The 18,146-nt window shown below is 46.3% G+C and overlaps 12 non-coding genes across 12 annotated transcripts; all 12 read left to right on the forward strand.

Moving 5' to 3' along the window:
* The first annotated feature begins 365 nt into the window (after positions 1-365).
* LOC142283187 (U2 spliceosomal RNA) lies at positions 366-556 on the forward strand. Its single transcript, XR_012744909.1, has one exon. It is a non-coding gene; the product is annotated as a U2 spliceosomal RNA (small nuclear RNA).
* A 1,387-nt stretch (positions 557-1,943) lies between these two features.
* Positions 1,944-2,134, forward strand: LOC142283180 (U2 spliceosomal RNA). The gene has a single exon (XR_012744902.1). It is a non-coding gene; the product is annotated as a U2 spliceosomal RNA (small nuclear RNA).
* Positions 2,135-3,521: 1,387 nt separating this feature from the next.
* LOC142283188 (U2 spliceosomal RNA) lies at positions 3,522-3,712 on the forward strand. Its single transcript, XR_012744910.1, has one exon. It is a non-coding gene; the product is annotated as a U2 spliceosomal RNA (small nuclear RNA).
* Positions 3,713-5,099: 1,387 nt separating this feature from the next.
* On the forward strand, positions 5,100-5,290 carry LOC142283189 (U2 spliceosomal RNA). The gene has a single exon (XR_012744911.1). It is a non-coding gene; the product is annotated as a U2 spliceosomal RNA (small nuclear RNA).
* Positions 5,291-6,677: 1,387 nt separating this feature from the next.
* LOC142283190 (U2 spliceosomal RNA) lies at positions 6,678-6,868 on the forward strand. The gene has a single exon (XR_012744912.1). It is a non-coding gene; the product is annotated as a U2 spliceosomal RNA (small nuclear RNA).
* A 1,388-nt stretch (positions 6,869-8,256) lies between these two features.
* Positions 8,257-8,447, forward strand: LOC142283191 (U2 spliceosomal RNA). Its single transcript, XR_012744913.1, has one exon. It is a non-coding gene; the product is annotated as a U2 spliceosomal RNA (small nuclear RNA).
* A 1,387-nt stretch (positions 8,448-9,834) lies between these two features.
* LOC142283181 (U2 spliceosomal RNA) lies at positions 9,835-10,025 on the forward strand. The gene has a single exon (XR_012744903.1). It is a non-coding gene; the product is annotated as a U2 spliceosomal RNA (small nuclear RNA).
* A 1,387-nt stretch (positions 10,026-11,412) lies between these two features.
* Positions 11,413-11,603, forward strand: LOC142283182 (U2 spliceosomal RNA). The gene has a single exon (XR_012744904.1). It is a non-coding gene; the product is annotated as a U2 spliceosomal RNA (small nuclear RNA).
* Positions 11,604-12,990: 1,387 nt separating this feature from the next.
* Positions 12,991-13,181, forward strand: LOC142283183 (U2 spliceosomal RNA). Its single transcript, XR_012744905.1, has one exon. It is a non-coding gene; the product is annotated as a U2 spliceosomal RNA (small nuclear RNA).
* Positions 13,182-14,568: 1,387 nt separating this feature from the next.
* Positions 14,569-14,759, forward strand: LOC142283184 (U2 spliceosomal RNA). Its single transcript, XR_012744906.1, has one exon. It is a non-coding gene; the product is annotated as a U2 spliceosomal RNA (small nuclear RNA).
* A 1,387-nt stretch (positions 14,760-16,146) lies between these two features.
* On the forward strand, positions 16,147-16,337 carry LOC142283185 (U2 spliceosomal RNA). The gene has a single exon (XR_012744907.1). It is a non-coding gene; the product is annotated as a U2 spliceosomal RNA (small nuclear RNA).
* Positions 16,338-17,724: 1,387 nt separating this feature from the next.
* LOC142283186 (U2 spliceosomal RNA) lies at positions 17,725-17,915 on the forward strand. Its single transcript, XR_012744908.1, has one exon. It is a non-coding gene; the product is annotated as a U2 spliceosomal RNA (small nuclear RNA).
* The last annotated feature ends 231 nt before the right edge of the window (positions 17,916-18,146 follow it).

The following is an 18,146-nucleotide window of genomic DNA, read 5'->3' on the forward strand; positions in this document are numbered from 1 at the left end:
AAAAGATTAGGGTTTGGGGATGATGAAAGGGCTTTCTACGGGTAAGGATGGCAAAGGGTGGCAGTGACGGAAAGTCAGGCAACCTGTCCTGTCCGTCTTTTTGTATCGTGAATTGGAAAGACTGCAAGGGGGAGGGGAGTTGCTTGCGCCCTAAAGGAGGAGTTATTCAGATTCATTGCAGTGGGCGGCGGCTGCAAAACGCACCATTCTTCTTGTTTTGGCTCTGCAAAGCAGCCTTTTCAAGGGTTGGCTTGGGTGACAAAATGTCTTGTGTAGGCGTGGGTTTGTCTCCCTCTCGCTCTCTCTCCCTAAGATGTGTCCGGCATAGGCCAGGGTGCCACTCGAGGCCCAAACCAATTCTGGTTATCGCTTCTCGGCCTTTTGGCTAAGATCAAGTGTAGTATCTGTTCTTATCAGTTTAATATCTGATACGTCCCCTATCTGGGGACCATATATTAAATGGATTTTTAGAACAGGGAGATGGAAAAAGAGCTTGCTCTGTCCACTCCACGCATTGACCTGGTATTGCAGTACCTCCAGGAATGGTGCACCCCTTCTTAACCCAGTTTCCAAAAGCAGAACTCAATTCACCTGATTCATATTAGCCCGATTTAATGAATTGGAAGAAAGCATACGTCTTCATATGCACCTCAATTTGGCCCATTCACTTTTCACACTTCCTCCTTTTGTTTTTTATCTTTCACACTTTTGACTTTCTTTATTCATCCAAATAGCAAACTCATCACCACTCAACCTGACCAACTCGGCTATGTCCCCGTGCTGCAGTTCTCTGTCTTATCTAGATCATTTGCAATTGAATGGAATAGATCCCTTTTGGACAAAGTGGATTCACCTGCTGCTGCAGTGACCACAGGTGTGATAACATCTAGAATTGGCATCTGGTGCGATCTCTCCGCTTCCACTCCAAAGAAAGTTACCTGTTTATTCCTATCATGCATTGGTTTTTGGGGTTTTCTTTGAGTAATGATGATCTCTTTAGTAGTCTGTTGGCGCCCTCTCCTGGAGGAATAGTTTGCTTGCTCTTGGACATTCTAAAAGAGAGGTCATGATAGACATTGAGCTTCTGAGCTCAATTGGGGACAGTCATGGGTGATGAATGTTTGCAACCTACTGCGAAGCCTCATACCGCAATATAAGGAACGTCAAATACTAAGAAAGGGCGGCCTATGAAAGAATTACTACTTTCAATAAGTACACTTAAACGGCTAATTGGGAATAGAAAAACTGTAAAAAGCCCTCTGAGAAAGCCCCCCTCTAACCTTTGATAGTAAGCTTTTCTGTAGTCTGCCTGTTGATGTATTTTCCGTTTGAACTGTGCACAACATGAAGAGACGGAACACTGGCGGCTTGTCACAATGCCCCCCGATGACATCACAATAGCGCTGCTGCCTAGAAAACAAGCTGCGCAGAAGAAGTTGTTCTTTGGGTGGGAGGGTGGGCTAGTGGAAGGAGGGGGCAATCTCTTTTTTTCCCGGGTGGTAGGGGGATGACAGGAGAAGGGAAGCGGGTGGTGAGAAAGGTACAGAGGGCAGGGTTTGGGGGCTGGGAAGGAAAGGGAAAAGATTAGGGTTTGGGGATGATGAAAGGGCTTTCTACGGGTAAGGATGGCAAAGGGTGGCAGTGACGGAAAGTCAGGCAACCTGTCCTGTCCGTCTTTTTGTATCGTGAATTGGAAAGACTGCAAGGGGGAGGGGAGTTGCTTGCGCCCTAAAGGAGGAGTTATTCAGATTCATTGCAGTGGGCGGCGGCTGCAAAACGCACCATTCTTCTTGTTTTGGCTCTGCAAAGCAGCCTTTTCAAGGGTTGGCTTGGGTGACAAAATGTCTTGTGTAGGCGTGGGTTTGTCTCCCTCTCGCTCTCTCTCCCTAAGATGTGTCCGGCATAGGCCAGGGTGCCACTCGAGGCCCAAACCAATTCTGGTTATCGCTTCTCGGCCTTTTGGCTAAGATCAAGTGTAGTATCTGTTCTTATCAGTTTAATATCTGATACGTCCCCTATCTGGGGACCATATATTAAATGGATTTTTAGAACAGGGAGATGGAAAAAGAGCTTGCTCTGTCCACTCCACGCATTGACCTGGTATTGCAGTACCTCCAGGAACGGTGCACCCCTTCTTAACCCAGTTTCCAAAAGCAGAACTCAATTCACCTGATTCATATTAGCCCGATTTAATGAATTGGAAGAAAGCATACGTCTTCATATGCACCTCAATTTGGCCCATTCACTTTTCACACTTCCTCCTTTTGTTTTTTATCTTTCACACTTTTGACTTTCTTTATTCATCCAAATAGCAAACTCATCACCACTCAACCTGACCAACTCGGCTATGTCCCCGTGCTGCAGTTCTCTGTCTTATCTAGATCATTTGCAATTGAATGGAATAGATCCCTTTTGGACAAAGTGGATTCACCTGCTGCTGCAGTGACCACAGGTGTGATAACATCTAGAATTGGCATCTGGTGCGATCTCTCCGCTTCCACTCCAAAGAAAGTTACCTGTTTATTCCTATCATGCATTGGTTTTTGGGGTTTTCTTTGAGTAATGATGATCTCTTTAGTAGTCTGTTGGCGCCCTCTCCTGGAGGAATAGTTTGCTTGCTCTTGGACATTCTAAAAGAGAGGTCATGATAGACATTGAGCTTCTGAGCTCAATTGGGGACAGTCATGGGTGATGAATGTTTGCAACCTACTGCGAAGCCTCATACCGCAATATAAGGAACGTCAAATACTAAGAAAGGGCGGCCTATGAAAGAATTACTACTTTCAATAAGTACACTTAAACGGCTAATTGGGAATAGAAAAACTGTAAAAAGCCCTCTGAGAAAGCCCCCCTCTAACCTTTGATAGTAAGCTTTTCTGTAGTCTGCCTGTTGATGTATTTTCCGTTTGAACTGTGCACAACATGAAGAGACGGAACACTGGCGGCTTGTCACAATGCCCCCCGATGACATCACAATAGCGCTGCTGCCTAGAAAACAAGCTGCGCAGAAGAAGTTGTTCTTTGGGTGGGAGGGTGGGCTAGTGGAAGGAGGGGGCAATCTCTTTTTTTCCCGGGTGGTAGGGGGATGACAGGAGAAGGGAAGCGGGTGGTGAGAAAGGTACAGAGGGCAGGGTTTGGGGGCTGGGAAGGAAAGGGAAAAGATTAGGGTTTGGGGATGATGAAAGGGCTTTCTACGGGTAAGGATGGCAAAGGGTGGCAGTGACGGAAAGTCAGGCAACCTGTCCTGTCCGTCTTTTTGTATCGTGAATTGGAAAGACTGCAAGGGGGAGGGGAGTTGCTTGCGCCCTAAAGGAGGAGTTATTCAGATTCATTGCAGTGGGCGGCGGCTGCAAAACGCACCATTCTTCTTGTTTTGGCTCTGCAAAGCAGCCTTTTCAAGGGTTGGCTTGGGTGACAAAATGTCTTGTGTAGGCGTGGGTTTGTCTCCCTCTCGCTCTCTCTCCCTAAGATGTGTCCGGCATAGGCCAAGGTGCCACTCGAGGCCCAAACCAATTCTGGTTATCGCTTCTCGGCCTTTTGGCTAAGATCAAGTGTAGTATCTGTTCTTATCAGTTTAATATCTGATACGTCCCCTATCTGGGGACCATATATTAAATGGATTTTTAGAACAGGGAGATGGAAAAAGAGCTTGCTCTGTCCACTCCACGCATTGACCTGGTATTGCAGTACCTCCAGGAACGGTGCACCCCTTCTTAACCCAGTTTCCAAAAGCAGAACTCAATTCACCTGATTCATATTAGCCCGATTTAATGAATTGGAAGAAAGCATACGTCTTCATATGCACCTCAATTTGGCCCATTCACTTTTCACACTTCCTCCTTTTGTTTTTTATCTTTCACACTTTTGACTTTCTTTATTCATCCAAATAGCAAACTCATCACCACTCAACCTGACCAACTCGGCTATGTCCCCGTGCTGCAGTTCTCTGTCTTATCTAGATCATTTGCAATTGAATGGAATAGATCCCTTTTGGACAAAGTGGATTCACCTGCTGCTGCAGTGACCACAGGTGTGATAACATCTAGAATTGGCATCTGGTGCGATCTCTCCGCTTCCACTCCAAAGAAAGTTACCTGTTTATTCCTATCATGCATTGGTTTTTGGGGTTTTCTTTGAGTAATGATGATCTCTTTAGTAGTCTGTTGGCGCCCTCTCCTGGAGGAATAGTTTGCTTGCTCTTGGACATTCTAAAAGAGAGGTCATGATAGACATTGAGCTTCTGAGCTCAATTGGGGACAGTCATGGGTGATGAATGTTTGCAACCTACTGCGAAGCCTCATACCGCAATATAAGGAACGTCAAATACTAAGAAAGGGCGGCCTATGAAAGAATTACTACTTTCAATAAGTACACTTAAATGGCTAATTGGGAATAGAAAAACTGTAAAAAGCCCTCTGAGAAAGCCCCCCTCTAACCTTTGATAGTAAGCTTTTCTGTAGTCTGCCTGTTGATGTATTTTCCGTTTGAACTGTGCACAACATGAAGAGACGGAACACTGGCGGCTTGTCACAATGCCCCCCGATGACATCACAATAGCGCTGCTGCCTAGAAAACAAGCTGCGCAGAAGAAGTTGTTCTTTGGGTGGGAGGGTGGGCTAGTGGAAGGAGGGGGCAATCTCTTTTTTTCCCGGGTGGTAGGGGGATGACAGGAGAAGGGAAGCGGGTGGTGAGAAAGGTACAGAGGGCAGGGTTTGGGGGCTGGGAAGGAAAGGGAAAAGATTAGGGTTTGGGGATGATGAAAGGGCTTTCTACGGGTAAGGATGGCAAAGGGTGGCAGTGACGGAAAGTCAGGCAACCTGTCCTGTCCGTCTTTTTGTATCGTGAATTGGAAAGACTGCAAGGGGGAGGGGAGTTGCTTGCGCCCTAAAGGAGGAGTTATTCAGATTCATTGCAGTGGGCGGCGGCTGCAAAACGCACCATTCTTCTTGTTTTGGCTCTGCAAAGCAGCCTTTTCAAGGGTTGGCTTGGGTGACAAAATGTCTTGTGTAGGCGTGGGTTTGTCTCCCTCTCGCTCTCTCTCCCTAAGATGTGTCCGGCATAGGCCAGGGTGCCACTCGAGGCCCAAACCAATTCTGGTTATCGCTTCTCGGCCTTTTGGCTAAGATCAAGTGTAGTATCTGTTCTTATCAGTTTAATATCTGATACGTCCCCTATCTGGGGACCATATATTAAATGGATTTTTAGAACAGGGAGATGGAAAAAGAGCTTGCTCTGTCCACTCCACGCATTGACCTGGTATTGCAGTACCTCCAGGAACGGTGCACCCCTTCTTAACCCAGTTTCCAAAAGCAGAACTCAATTCACCTGATTCATATTAGCCCGATTTAATGAATTGGAAGAAAGCATACGTCTTCATATGCACCTCAATTTGGCCCATTCACTTTTCACACTTCCTCCTTTTGTTTTTTATCTTTCACACTTTTGACTTTCTTTATTCATCCAAATAGCAAACTCATCACCACTCAACCTGACCAACTCGGCTATGTCCCCGTGCTGCAGTTCTCTGTCTTATCTAGATCATTTGCAATTGAATGGAATAGATCCCTTTTGGACAAAGTGGATTCACCTGCTGCTGCAGTGACCACAGGTGTGATAACATCTAGAATTGGCATCTGGTGCGATCTCTCCGCTTCCACTCCAAAGAAAGTTACCTGTTTATTCCTATCATGCATTGGTTTTTGGGGTTTTCTTTGAGTAATGATGATCTCTTTAGTAGTCTGTTGGCGCCCTCTCCTGGAGGAATAGTTTGCTTGCTCTTGGACATTCTAAAAGAGAGGTCATGATAGACATTGAGCTTCTGAGCTCAATTGGGGACAGTCATGGGTGATGAATGTTTGCAACCTACTGCGAAGCCTCATACCGCAATATAAGGAACGTCAAATACTAAGAAAGGGCGGCCTATGAAAGAATTACTACTTTCAATAAGTACACTTAAACGGCTAATTGGGAATAGAAAAACTGTAAAAAGCCCTCTGAGAAAGCCCCCCTCTAACCTTTGATAGTAAGCTTTTCTGTAGTCTGCCTGTTGATGTATTTTCCGTTTGAACTGTGCACAACATGAAGAGACGGAACACTGGCGGCTTGTCACAATGCCCCCCGATGACATCACAATAGCGCTGCTGCCTAGAAAACAAGCTGCGCAGAAGAAGTTGTTCTTTGGGTGGGAGGGTGGGCTAGTGGAAGGAGGGGGCAATCTCTTTTTTTCCCGGGTGGTAGGGGGATGACAGGAGAAGGGAAGCGGGTGGTGAGAAAGGTACAGAGGGCAGGGTTTGGGGGCTGGGAAGGAAAGGGAAAAGATTAGGGTTTGGGGATGATGAAAGGGCTTTCTACGGGTAAGGATGGCAAAGGGTGGCAGTGACGGAAAGTCAGGCAACCTGTCCTGTCCGTCTTTTTGTATCGTGAATTGGAAAGACTGCAAGGGGGAGGGGAGTTGCTTGCGCCCTAAAGGAGGAGTTATTCAGATTCATTGCAGTGGGCGGCGGCTGCAAAACGCACCATTCTTCTTGTTTTGGCTCTGCAAAGCAGCCTTTTCAAGGGTTGGCTTGGGTGACAAAATGTCTTGTGTAGGCGTGGGTTTGTCTCCCTCTCGCTCTCTCTCCCTAAGATGTGTCCGGCATAGGCCAGGGTGCCACTCGAGGCCCAAACCAATTCTGGTTATCGCTTCTCGGCCTTTTGGCTAAGATCAAGTGTAGTATCTGTTCTTATCAGTTTAATATCTGATACGTCCCCTATCTGGGGACCATATATTAAATGGATTTTTAGAACAGGGAGATGGAAAAAGAGCTTGCTCTGTCCACTCCACGCATTGACCTGGTATTGCAGTACCTCCAGGAACGGTGCACCCCTTCTTAACCCAGTTTCCAAAAGCAGAACTCAATTCACCTGATTCATATTAGCCCGATTTAATGAATTGGAAGAAAGCATACGTCTTCATATGCACCTCAATTTGGCCCATTCACTTTTCACACTTCCTCCTTTTGTTTTTTATCTTTCACACTTTTGACTTTCTTTATTCATCCAAATAGCAAACTCATCACCACTCAACCTGACCAACTCGGCTATGTCCCCGTGCTGCAGTTCTCTGTCTTATCTAGATCATTTGCAATTGAATGGAATAGATCCCTTTTGGACAAAGTGGATTCACCTGCTGCTGCAGTGACCACAGGTGTGATAACATCTAGAATTGGCATCTGGTGCGATCTCTCCGCTTCCACTCCAAAGAAAGTTACCTGTTTATTCCTATCATGCATTGGTTTTTGGGGTTTTCTTTGAGTAATGATGATCTCTTTAGTAGTCTGTTGGCGCCCTCTCCTGGAGGAATAGTTTGCTTGCTCTTGGACATTCTAAAAGAGAGGTCATGATAGACATTGAGCTTCTGAGCTCAATTGGGGACAGTCATGGGTGATGAATGTTTGCAACCTACTGCGAAGCCTCATACCGCAATATAAGGAACGTCAAATACTAAGAAAGGGCGGCCTATGAAAGAATTACTACTTTCAATAAGTACACTTAAACGGCTAATTGGGAATAGAAAAACTGTAAAAAGCCCTCTGAGAAAGCCCCCCTCTAACCTTTGATAGTAAGCTTTTCTGTAGTCTGCCTGTTGATGTATTTTCCGTTTGAACTGTGCACAACATGAAGAGACGGAACACTGGCGGCTTGTCACAATGCCCCCCGATGACATCACAATAGCGCTGCTGCCTAGAAAACAAGCTGCGCAGAAGAAGTTGTTCTTTGGGTGGGAGGGTGGGCTAGTGGAAGGAGGGGGCAATCTCTTTTTTTCCCGGGTGGTAGGGGGATGACAGGAGAAGGGAAGCGCGGTGGTGAGAAAGGTACAGAGGGCAGGGTTTGGGGGCTGGGAAGGAAAGGGAAAAGATTAGGGTTTGGGGATGATGAAAGGGCTTTCTACGGGTAAGGATGGCAAAGGGTGGCAGTGACGGAAAGTCAGGCAACCTGTCCTGTCCGTCTTTTTGTATCGTGAATTGGAAAGACTGCAAGGGGGAGGGGAGTTGCTTGCGCCCTAAAGGAGGAGTTATTCAGATTCATTGCAGTGGGCGGCGGCTGCAAAACGCACCATTCTTCTTGTTTTGGCTCTGCAAAGCAGCCTTTTCAAGGGTTGGCTTGGGTGACAAAATGTCTTGTGTAGGCGTGGGTTTGTCTCCCTCTCGCTCTCTCTCCCTAAGATGTGTCCGGCATAGGCCAGGGTGCCACTCGAGGCCCAAACCAATTCTGGTTATCGCTTCTCGGCCTTTTGGCTAAGATCAAGTGTAGTATCTGTTCTTATCAGTTTAATATCTGATACGTCCCCTATCTGGGGACCATATATTAAATGGATTTTTAGAACAGGGAGATGGAAAAAGAGCTTGCTCTGTCCACTCCACGCATTGACCTGGTATTGCAGTACCTCCAGGAACGGTGCACCCCTTCTTAACCCAGTTTCCAAAAGCAGAACTCAATTCACCTGATTCATATTAGCCCGATTTAATGAATTGGAAGAAAGCATACGTCTTCATATGCACCTCAATTTGGCCCATTCACTTTTCACACTTCCTCCTTTTGTTTTTTATCTTTCACACTTTTGACTTTCTTTATTCATCCAAATAGCAAACTCATCACCACTCAACCTGACCAACTCGGCTATGTCCCCGTGCTGCAGTTCTCTGTCTTATCTAGATCATTTGCAATTGAATGGAATAGATCCCTTTTGGACAAAGTGGATTCACCTGCTGCTGCAGTGACCACAGGTGTGATAACATCTAGAATTGGCATCTGGTGCGATCTCTCCGCTTCCACTCCAAAGAAAGTTACCTGTTTATTCCTATCATGCATTGGTTTTTGGGGTTTTCTTTGAGTAATGATGATCTCTTTAGTAGTCTGTTGGCGCCCTCTCCTGGAGGAATAGTTTGCTTGCTCTTGGACATTCTAAAAGAGAGGTCATGATAGACATTGAGCTTCTGAGCTCAATTGGGGACAGTCATGGGTGATGAATGTTTGCAACCTACTGCGAAGCCTCATACCGCAATATAAGGAACGTCAAATACTAAGAAAGGGCGGCCTATGAAAGAATTACTACTTTCAATAAGTACACTTAAACGGCTAATTGGGAATAGAAAAACTGTAAAAAGCCCTCTGAGAAAGCCCCCCTCTAACCTTTGATAGTAAGCTTTTCTGTAGTCTGCCTGTTGATGTATTTTCCGTTTGAACTGTGCACAACATGAAGAGACGGAACACTGGCGGCTTGTCACAATGCCCCCCGATGACATCACAATAGCGCTGCTGCCTAGAAAACAAGCTGCGCAGAAGAAGTTGTTCTTTGGGTGGGAGGGTGGGCTAGTGGAAGGAGGGGGCAATCTCTTTTTTTCCCGGGTGGTAGGGGGATGACAGGAGAAGGGAAGCGGGTGGTGAGAAAGGTACAGAGGGCAGGGTTTGGGGGCTGGGAAGGAAAGGGAAAAGATTAGGGTTTGGGGATGATGAAAGGGCTTTCTACGGGTAAGGATGGCAAAGGGTGGCAGTGACGGAAAGTCAGGCAACCTGTCCTGTCCGTCTTTTTGTATCGTGAATTGGAAAGACTGCAAGGGGGAGGGGAGTTGCTTGCGCCCTAAAGGAGGAGTTATTCAGATTCATTGCAGTGGGCGGCGGCTGCAAAACGCACCATTCTTCTTGTTTTGGCTCTGCAAAGCAGCCTTTTCAAGGGTTGGCTTGGGTGACAAAATGTCTTGTGTAGGCGTGGGTTTGTCTCCCTCTCGCTCTCTCTCCCTAAGATGTGTCCGGCATAGGCCAGGGTGCCACTCGAGGCCCAAACCAATTCTGGTTATCGCTTCTCGGCCTTTTGGCTAAGATCAAGTGTAGTATCTGTTCTTATCAGTTTAATATCTGATACGTCCCCTATCTGGGGACCATATATTAAATGGATTTTTAGAACAGGGAGATGGAAAAAGAGCTTGCTCTGTCCACTCCACGCATTGACCTGGTATTGCAGTACCTCCAGGAACGGTGCACCCCTTCTTAACCCAGTTTCCAAAAGCAGAACTCAATTCACCTGATTCATATTAGCCCGATTTAATGAATTGGAAGAAAGCATACGTCTTCATATGCACCTCAATTTGGCCCATTCACTTTTCACACTTCCTCCTTTTGTTTTTTATCTTTCACACTTTTGACTTTCTTTATTCATCCAAATAGCAAACTCATCACCACTCAACCTGACCAACTCGGCTATGTCCCCGTGCTGCAGTTCTCTGTCTTATCTAGATCATTTGCAATTGAATGGAATAGATCCCTTTTGGACAAAGTGGATTCACCTGCTGCTGCAGTGACCACAGGTGTGATAACATCTAGAATTGGCATCTGGTGCGATCTCTCCGCTTCCACTCCAAAGAAAGTTACCTGTTTATTCCTATCATGCATTGGTTTTTGGGGTTTTCTTTGAGTAATGATGATCTCTTTAGTAGTCTGTTGGCGCCCTCTCCTGGAGGAATAGTTTGCTTGCTCTTGGACATTCTAAAAGAGAGGTCATGATAGACATTGAGCTTCTGAGCTCAATTGGGGACAGTCATGGGTGATGAATGTTTGCAACCTACTGCGAAGCCTCATACCGCAATATAAGGAACGTCAAATACTAAGAAAGGGCGGCCTATGAAAGAATTACTACTTTCAATAAGTACACTTAAACGGCTAATTGGGAATAGAAAAACTGTAAAAAGCCCTCTGAGAAAGCCCCCCTCTAACCTTTGATAGTAAGCTTTTCTGTAGTCTGCCTGTTGATGTATTTTCCGTTTGAACTGTGCACAACATGAAGAGACGGAACACTGGCGGCTTGTCACAATGCCCCCCGATGACATCACAATAGCGCTGCTGCCTAGAAAACAAGCTGCGCAGAAGAAGTTGTTCTTTGGGTGGGAGGGTGGGCTAGTGGAAGGAGGGGGCAATCTCTTTTTTTCCCGGGTGGTAGGGGGATGACAGGAGAAGGGAAGCGGGTGGTGAGAAAGGTACAGAGGGCAGGGTTTGGGGGCTGGGAAGGAAAGGGAAAAGATTAGGGTTTGGGGATGATGAAAGGGCTTTCTACGGGTAAGGATGGCAAAGGGTGGCAGTGACGGAAAGTCAGGCAACCTGTCCTGTCCGTCTTTTTGTATCGTGAATTGGAAAGACTGCAAGGGGGAGGGGAGTTGCTTGCGCCCTAAAGGAGGAGTTATTCAGATTCATTGCAGTGGGCGGCGGCTGCAAAACGCACCATTCTTCTTGTTTTGGCTCTGCAAAGCAGCCTTTTCAAGGGTTGGCTTGGGTGACAAAATGTCTTGTGTAGGCGTGGGTTTGTCTCCCTCTCGCTCTCTCTCCCTAAGATGTGTCCGGCATAGGCCAGGGTGCCACTCGAGGCCCAAACCAATTCTGGTTATCGCTTCTCGGCCTTTTGGCTAAGATCAAGTGTAGTATCTGTTCTTATCAGTTTAATATCTGATACGTCCCCTATCTGGGGACCATATATTAAATGGATTTTTAGAACAGGGAGATGGAAAAAGAGCTTGCTCTGTCCACTCCACGCATTGACCTGGTATTGCAGTACCTCCAGGAACGGTGCACCCCTTCTTAACCCAGTTTCCAAAAGCAGAACTCAATTCACCTGATTCATATTAGCCCGATTTAATGAATTGGAAGAAAGCATACGTCTTCATATGCACCTCAATTTGGCCCATTCACTTTTCACACTTCCTCCTTTTGTTTTTTATCTTTCACACTTTTGACTTTCTTTATTCATCCAAATAGCAAACTCATCACCACTCAACCTGACCAACTCGGCTATGTCCCCGTGCTGCAGTTCTCTGTCTTATCTAGATCATTTGCAATTGAATGGAATAGATCCCTTTTGGACAAAGTGGATTCACCTGCTGCTGCAGTGACCACAGGTGTGATAACATCTAGAATTGGCATCTGGTGCGATCTCTCCGCTTCCACTCCAAAGAAAGTTACCTGTTTATTCCTATCATGCATTGGTTTTTGGGGTTTTCTTTGAGTAATGATGATCTCTTTAGTAGTCTGTTGGCGCCCTCTCCTGGAGGAATAGTTTGCTTGCTCTTGGACATTCTAAAAGAGAGGTCATGATAGACATTGAGCTTCTGAGCTCAATTGGGGACAGTCATGGGTGATGAATGTTTGCAACCTACTGCGAAGCCTCATACCGCAATATAAGGAACGTCAAATACTAAGAAAGGGCGGCCTATGAAAGAATTACTACTTTCAATAAGTACACTTAAACGGCTAATTGGGAATAGAAAAACTGTAAAAAGCCCTCTGAGAAAGCCCCCCTCTAACCTTTGATAGTAAGCTTTTCTGTAGTCTGCCTGTTGATGTATTTTCCGTTTGAACTGTGCACAACATGAAGAGACGGAACACTGGCGGCTTGTCACAATGCCCCCCGATGACATCACAATAGCGCTGCTGCCTAGAAAACAAGCTGCGCAGAAGAAGTTGTTCTTTGGGTGGGAGGGTGGGCTAGTGGAAGGAGGGGGCAATCTCTTTTTTTCCCGGGTGGTAGGGGGATGACAGGAGAAGGGAAGCGGGTGGTGAGAAAGGTACAGAGGGCAGGGTTTGGGGGCTGGGAAGGAAAGGGAAAAGATTAGGGTTTGGGGATGATGAAAGGGCTTTCTACGGGTAAGGATGGCAAAGGGTGGCAGTGACGGAAAGTCAGGCAACCTGTCCTGTCCGTCTTTTTGTATCGTGAATTGGAAAGACTGCAAGGGGGAGGGGAGTTGCTTGCGCCCTAAAGGAGGAGTTATTCAGATTCATTGCAGTGGGCGGCGGCTGCAAAACGCACCATTCTTCTTGTTTTGGCTCTGCAAAGCAGCCTTTTCAAGGGTTGGCTTGGGTGACAAAATGTCTTGTGTAGGCGTGGGTTTGTCTCCCTCTCGCTCTCTCTCCCTAAGATGTGTCCGGCATAGGCCAGGGTGCCACTCGAGGCCCAAACCAATTCTGGTTATCGCTTCTCGGCCTTTTGGCTAAGATCAAGTGTAGTATCTGTTCTTATCAGTTTAATATCTGATACGTCCCCTATCTGGGGACCATATATTAAATGGATTTTTAGAACAGGGAGATGGAAAAAGAGCTTGCTCTGTCCACTCCACGCATTGACCTGGTATTGCAGTACCTCCAGGAACGGTGCACCCCTTCTTAACCCAGTTTCCAAAAGCAGAACTCAATTCACCTGATTCATATTAGCCCGATTTAATGAATTGGAAGAAAGCATACGTCTTCATATGCACCTCAATTTGGCCCATTCACTTTTCACACTTCCTCCTTTTGTTTTTTATCTTTCACACTTTTGACTTTCTTTATTCATCCAAATAGCAAACTCATCACCACTCAACCTGACCAACTCGGCTATGTCCCCGTGCTGCAGTTCTCTGTCTTATCTAGATCATTTGCAATTGAATGGAATAGATCCCTTTTGGACAAAGTGGATTCACCTGCTGCTGCAGTGACCACAGGTGTGATAACATCTAGAATTGGCATCTGGTGCGATCTCTCCGCTTCCACTCCAAAGAAAGTTACCTGTTTATTCCTATCATGCATTGGTTTTTGGGGTTTTCTTTGAGTAATGATGATCTCTTTAGTAGTCTGTTGGCGCCCTCTCCTGGAGGAATAGTTTGCTTGCTCTTGGACATTCTAAAAGAGAGGTCATGATAGACATTGAGCTTCTGAGCTCAATTGGGGACAGTCATGGGTGATGAATGTTTGCAACCTACTGCGAAGCCTCATACCGCAATATAAGGAACGTCAAATACTAAGAAAGGGCGGCCTATGAAAGAATTACTACTTTCAATAAGTACACTTAAACGGCTAATTGGGAATAGAAAAACTGTAAAAAGCCCTCTGAGAAAGCCCCCCTCTAACCTTTGATAGTAAGCTTTTCTGTAGTCTGCCTGTTGATGTATTTTCCGTTTGAACTGTGCACAACATGAAGAGACGGAACACTGGCGGCTTGTCACAATGCCCCCCGATGACATCACAATAGCGCTGCTGCCTAGAAAACAAGCTGCGCAGAAGAAGTTGTTCTTTGGGTGGGAGGGTGGGCTAGTGGAAGGAGGGGGCAATCTCTTTTTTTCCCGGGTGGTAGGGGGATGACAGGAGAAGGGAAGCGGGTGGTGAGAAAGGTACAGAGGGCAGGGTTTGGGGGCTGGGAAGGAAAGGGAAAAGATTAGGGTTTGGGGATGATGAAAGGGCTTTCTACGGGTAAGGATGGCAAAGGGTGGCAGTGACGGAAAGTCAGGCAACCTGTCCTGTCCGTCTTTTTGTATCGTGAATTGGAAAGACTGCAAGGGGGAGGGGAGTTGCTTGCGCCCTAAAGGAGGAGTTATTCAGATTCATTGCAGTGGGCGGCGGCTGCAAAACGCACCATTCTTCTTGTTTTGGCTCTGCAAAGCAGCCTTTTCAAGGGTTGGCTTGGGTGACAAAATGTCTTGTGTAGGCGTGGGTTTGTCTCCCTCTCGCTCTCTCTCCCTAAGATGTGTCCGGCATAGGCCAGGGTGCCACTCGAGGCCCAAACCAATTCTGGTTATCGCTTCTCGGCCTTTTGGCTAAGATCAAGTGTAGTATCTGTTCTTATCAGTTTAATATCTGATACGTCCCCTATCTGGGGACCATATATTAAATGGATTTTTAGAACAGGGAGATGGAAAAAGAGCTTGCTCTGTCCACTCCACGCATTGACCTGGTATTGCAGTACCTCCAGGAACGGTGCACCCCTTCTTAACCCAGTTTCCAAAAGCAGAACTCAATTCACCTGATTCATATTAGCCCGATTTAATGAATTGGAAGAAAGCATACGTCTTCATATGCACCTCAATTTGGCCCATTCACTTTTCACACTTCCTCCTTTTGTTTTTTATCTTTCACACTTTTGACTTTCTTTATTCATCCAAATAGCAAACTCATCACCACTCAACCTGACCAACTCGGCTATGTCCCCGTGCTGCAGTTCTCTGTCTTATCTAGATCATTTGCAATTGAATGGAATAGATCCCTTTTGGACAAAGTGGATTCACCTGCTGCTGCAGTGACCACAGGTGTGATAACATCTAGAATTGGCATCTGGTGCGATCTCTCCGCTTCCACTCCAAAGAAAGTTACCTGTTTATTCCTATCATGCATTGGTTTTTGGGGTTTTCTTTGAGTAATGATGATCTCTTTAGTAGTCTGTTGGCGCCCTCTCCTGGAGGAATAGTTTGCTTGCTCTTGGACATTCTAAAAGAGAGGTCATGATAGACATTGAGCTTCTGAGCTCAATTGGGGACAGTCATGGGTGATGAATGTTTGCAACCTACTGCGAAGCCTCATACCGCAATATAAGGAACGTCAAATACTAAGAAAGGGCGGCCTATGAAAGAATTACTACTTTCAATAAGTACACTTAAACGGCTAATTGGGAATAGAAAAACTGTAAAAAGCCCTCTGAGAAAGCCCCCCTCTAACCTTTGATAGTAAGCTTTTCTGTAGTCTGCCTGTTGATGTATTTTCCGTTTGAACTGTGCACAACATGAAGAGACGGAACACTGGCGGCTTGTCACAATGCCCCCCGATGACATCACAATAGCGCTGCTGCCTAGAAAACAAGCTGCGCAGAAGAAGTTGTTCTTTGGGTGGGAGGGTGGGCTAGTGGAAGGAGGGGGCAATCTCTTTTTTTCCCGGGTGGTAGGGGGATGACAGGAGAAGGGAAGCGGGTGGTGAGAAAGGTACAGAGGGCAGGGTTTGGGGGCTGGGAAGGAAAGGGAAAAGATTAGGGTTTGGGGATGATGAAAGGGCTTTCTACGGGTAAGGATGGCAAAGGGTGGCAGTGACGGAAAGTCAGGCAACCTGTCCTGTCCGTCTTTTTGTATCGTGAATTGGAAAGACTGCAAGGGGGAGGGGAGTTGCTTGCGCCCTAAAGGAGGAGTTATTCAGATTCATTGCAGTGGGCGGCGGCTGCAAAACGCACCATTCTTCTTGTTTTGGCTCTGCAAAGCAGCCTTTTCAAGGGTTGGCTTGGGTGACAAAATGTCTTGTGTAGGCGTGGGTTTGTCTCCCTCTCGCTCTCTCTCCCTAAGATGTGTCCGGCATAGGCCAGGGTGCCACTCGAGGCCCAAACCAATTCTGGTTATCGCTTCTCGGCCTTTTGGCTAAGATCAAGTGTAGTATCTGTTCTTATCAGTTTAATATCTGATACGTCCCCTATCTGGGGACCATATATTAAATGGATTTTTAGAACAGGGAGATGGAAAAAGAGCTTGCTCTGTCCACTCCACGCATTGACCTGGTATTGCAGTACCTCCAGGAACGGTGCACCCCTTCTTAACCCAGTTTCCAAAAGCAGAACTCAATTCACCTGATTCATATTAGCCCGATTTAATGAATTGGAAGAAAGCATACGTCTTCATATGCACCTCAATTTGGCCCATTCACTTTTCACACTTCCTCCTTTTGTTTTTTATCTTTCACACTTTTGACTTTCTTTATTCATCCAAATAGCAAACTCATCACCACTCAACCTGACCAACTCGGCTATGTCCCCGTGCTGCAGTTCTCTGTCTTATCTAGATCATTTGCAATTGAATGGAATAGATCCCTTTTGGACAAAGTGGATTCACCTGCTGCTGCAGTGACCACAGGTGTGATAACATCTAGAATTGGCATCTGGTGCGATCTCTCCGCTTCCACTCCAAAGAAAGTTACCTGTTTATTCCTATCATGCATTGGTTTTTGGGGTTTTCTTTGAGTAATGATGATCTCTTTAGTAGTCTGTTGGCGCCCTCTCCTGGAGGAATAGTTTGCTTGCTCTTGGACATTCTAAAAGAGAGGTCATGATAGACATTGAGCTTCTGAGCTCAATTGGGGACAGTCATGGGTGATGAATGTTTGCAACCTACTGCGAAGCCTCATACCGCAATATAAGGAACGTCAAATACTAAGAAAGGGCGGCCTATGAAAGAATTACTACTTTCAATAAGTACACTTAAACGGCTAATTGGGAATAGAAAAACTGTAAAAAGCCCTCTGAGAAAGCCCCCCTCTAACCTTTGATAGTAAGCTTTTCTGTAGTCTGCCTGTTGATGTATTTTCCGTTTGAACTGTGCACAACATGAAGAGACGGAACACTGGCGGCTTGTCACAATGCCCCCCGATGACATCACAATAGCGCTGCTGCCTAGAAAACAAGCTGCGCAGAAGAAGTTGTTCTTTGGGTGGGAGGGTGGGCTAGTGGAAGGAGGGGGCAATCTCTTTTTTTCCCGGGTGGTAGGGGGATGACAGGAGAAGGGAAGCGGGTGGTGAGAAAGGTACAGAGGGCAGGGTTTGGGGGCTGGGAAGGAAAGGGAAAAGATTAGGGTTTGGGGATGATGAAAGGGCTTTCTACGGGTAAGGATGGCAAAGGGTGGCAGTGACGGAAAGTCAGGCAACCTGTCCTGTCCGTCTTTTTGTATCGTGAATTGGAAAGACTGCAAGGGGGAGGGGAGTTGCTTGCGCCCTAAAGGAGGAGTTATTCAGATTCATTGCAGTGGGCGGCGGCTGCAAAACGCACCATTCTTCTTGTTTTGGCTCTGCAAAGCAGCCTTTTCAAGGGTTGGCTTGGGTGACAAAATGTCTTGTGTAGGCGTGGGTTTGTCTCCCTCTCGCTCTCTCTCCCTAAGATGTGTCCGGCATAGGCCAGGGTGCCACTCGAGGCCCAAACCAATTCTGGTTATCGCTTCTCGGCCTTTTGGCTAAGATCAAGTGTAGTATCTGTTCTTATCAGTTTAATATCTGATACGTCCCCTATCTGGGGACCATATATTAAATGGATTTTTAGAACAGGGAGATGGAAAAAGAGCTTGCTCTGTCCACTCCACGCATTGACCTGGTATTGCAGTACCTCCAGGAACGGTGCACCCCTTCTTAACCCAGTTTCCAAAAGCAGAACTCAATTCACCTGATTCATATTAGCCCGATTTAATGAATTGGAAGAAAGCATACGTCTTCATATGCACCTCAATTTGGCCCATTCACTTTTCACACTTCCTCCTTTTGTTTTTTATCTTTCACACTTTTGACTTTCTTTATTCATCCAAATAGCAAACTCATCACCACTCAACCTGACCAACTCGGCTATGTCCCCGTGCTGCAGT

The sequence above is a fragment of the Anomaloglossus baeobatrachus genome, unplaced genomic scaffold (assembly GCF_048569485.1).
Source record: "Anomaloglossus baeobatrachus isolate aAnoBae1 unplaced genomic scaffold, aAnoBae1.hap1 Scaffold_5333, whole genome shotgun sequence".
Classification (NCBI taxonomy): Eukaryota; Metazoa; Chordata; class Amphibia; order Anura; family Aromobatidae; genus Anomaloglossus; species Anomaloglossus baeobatrachus.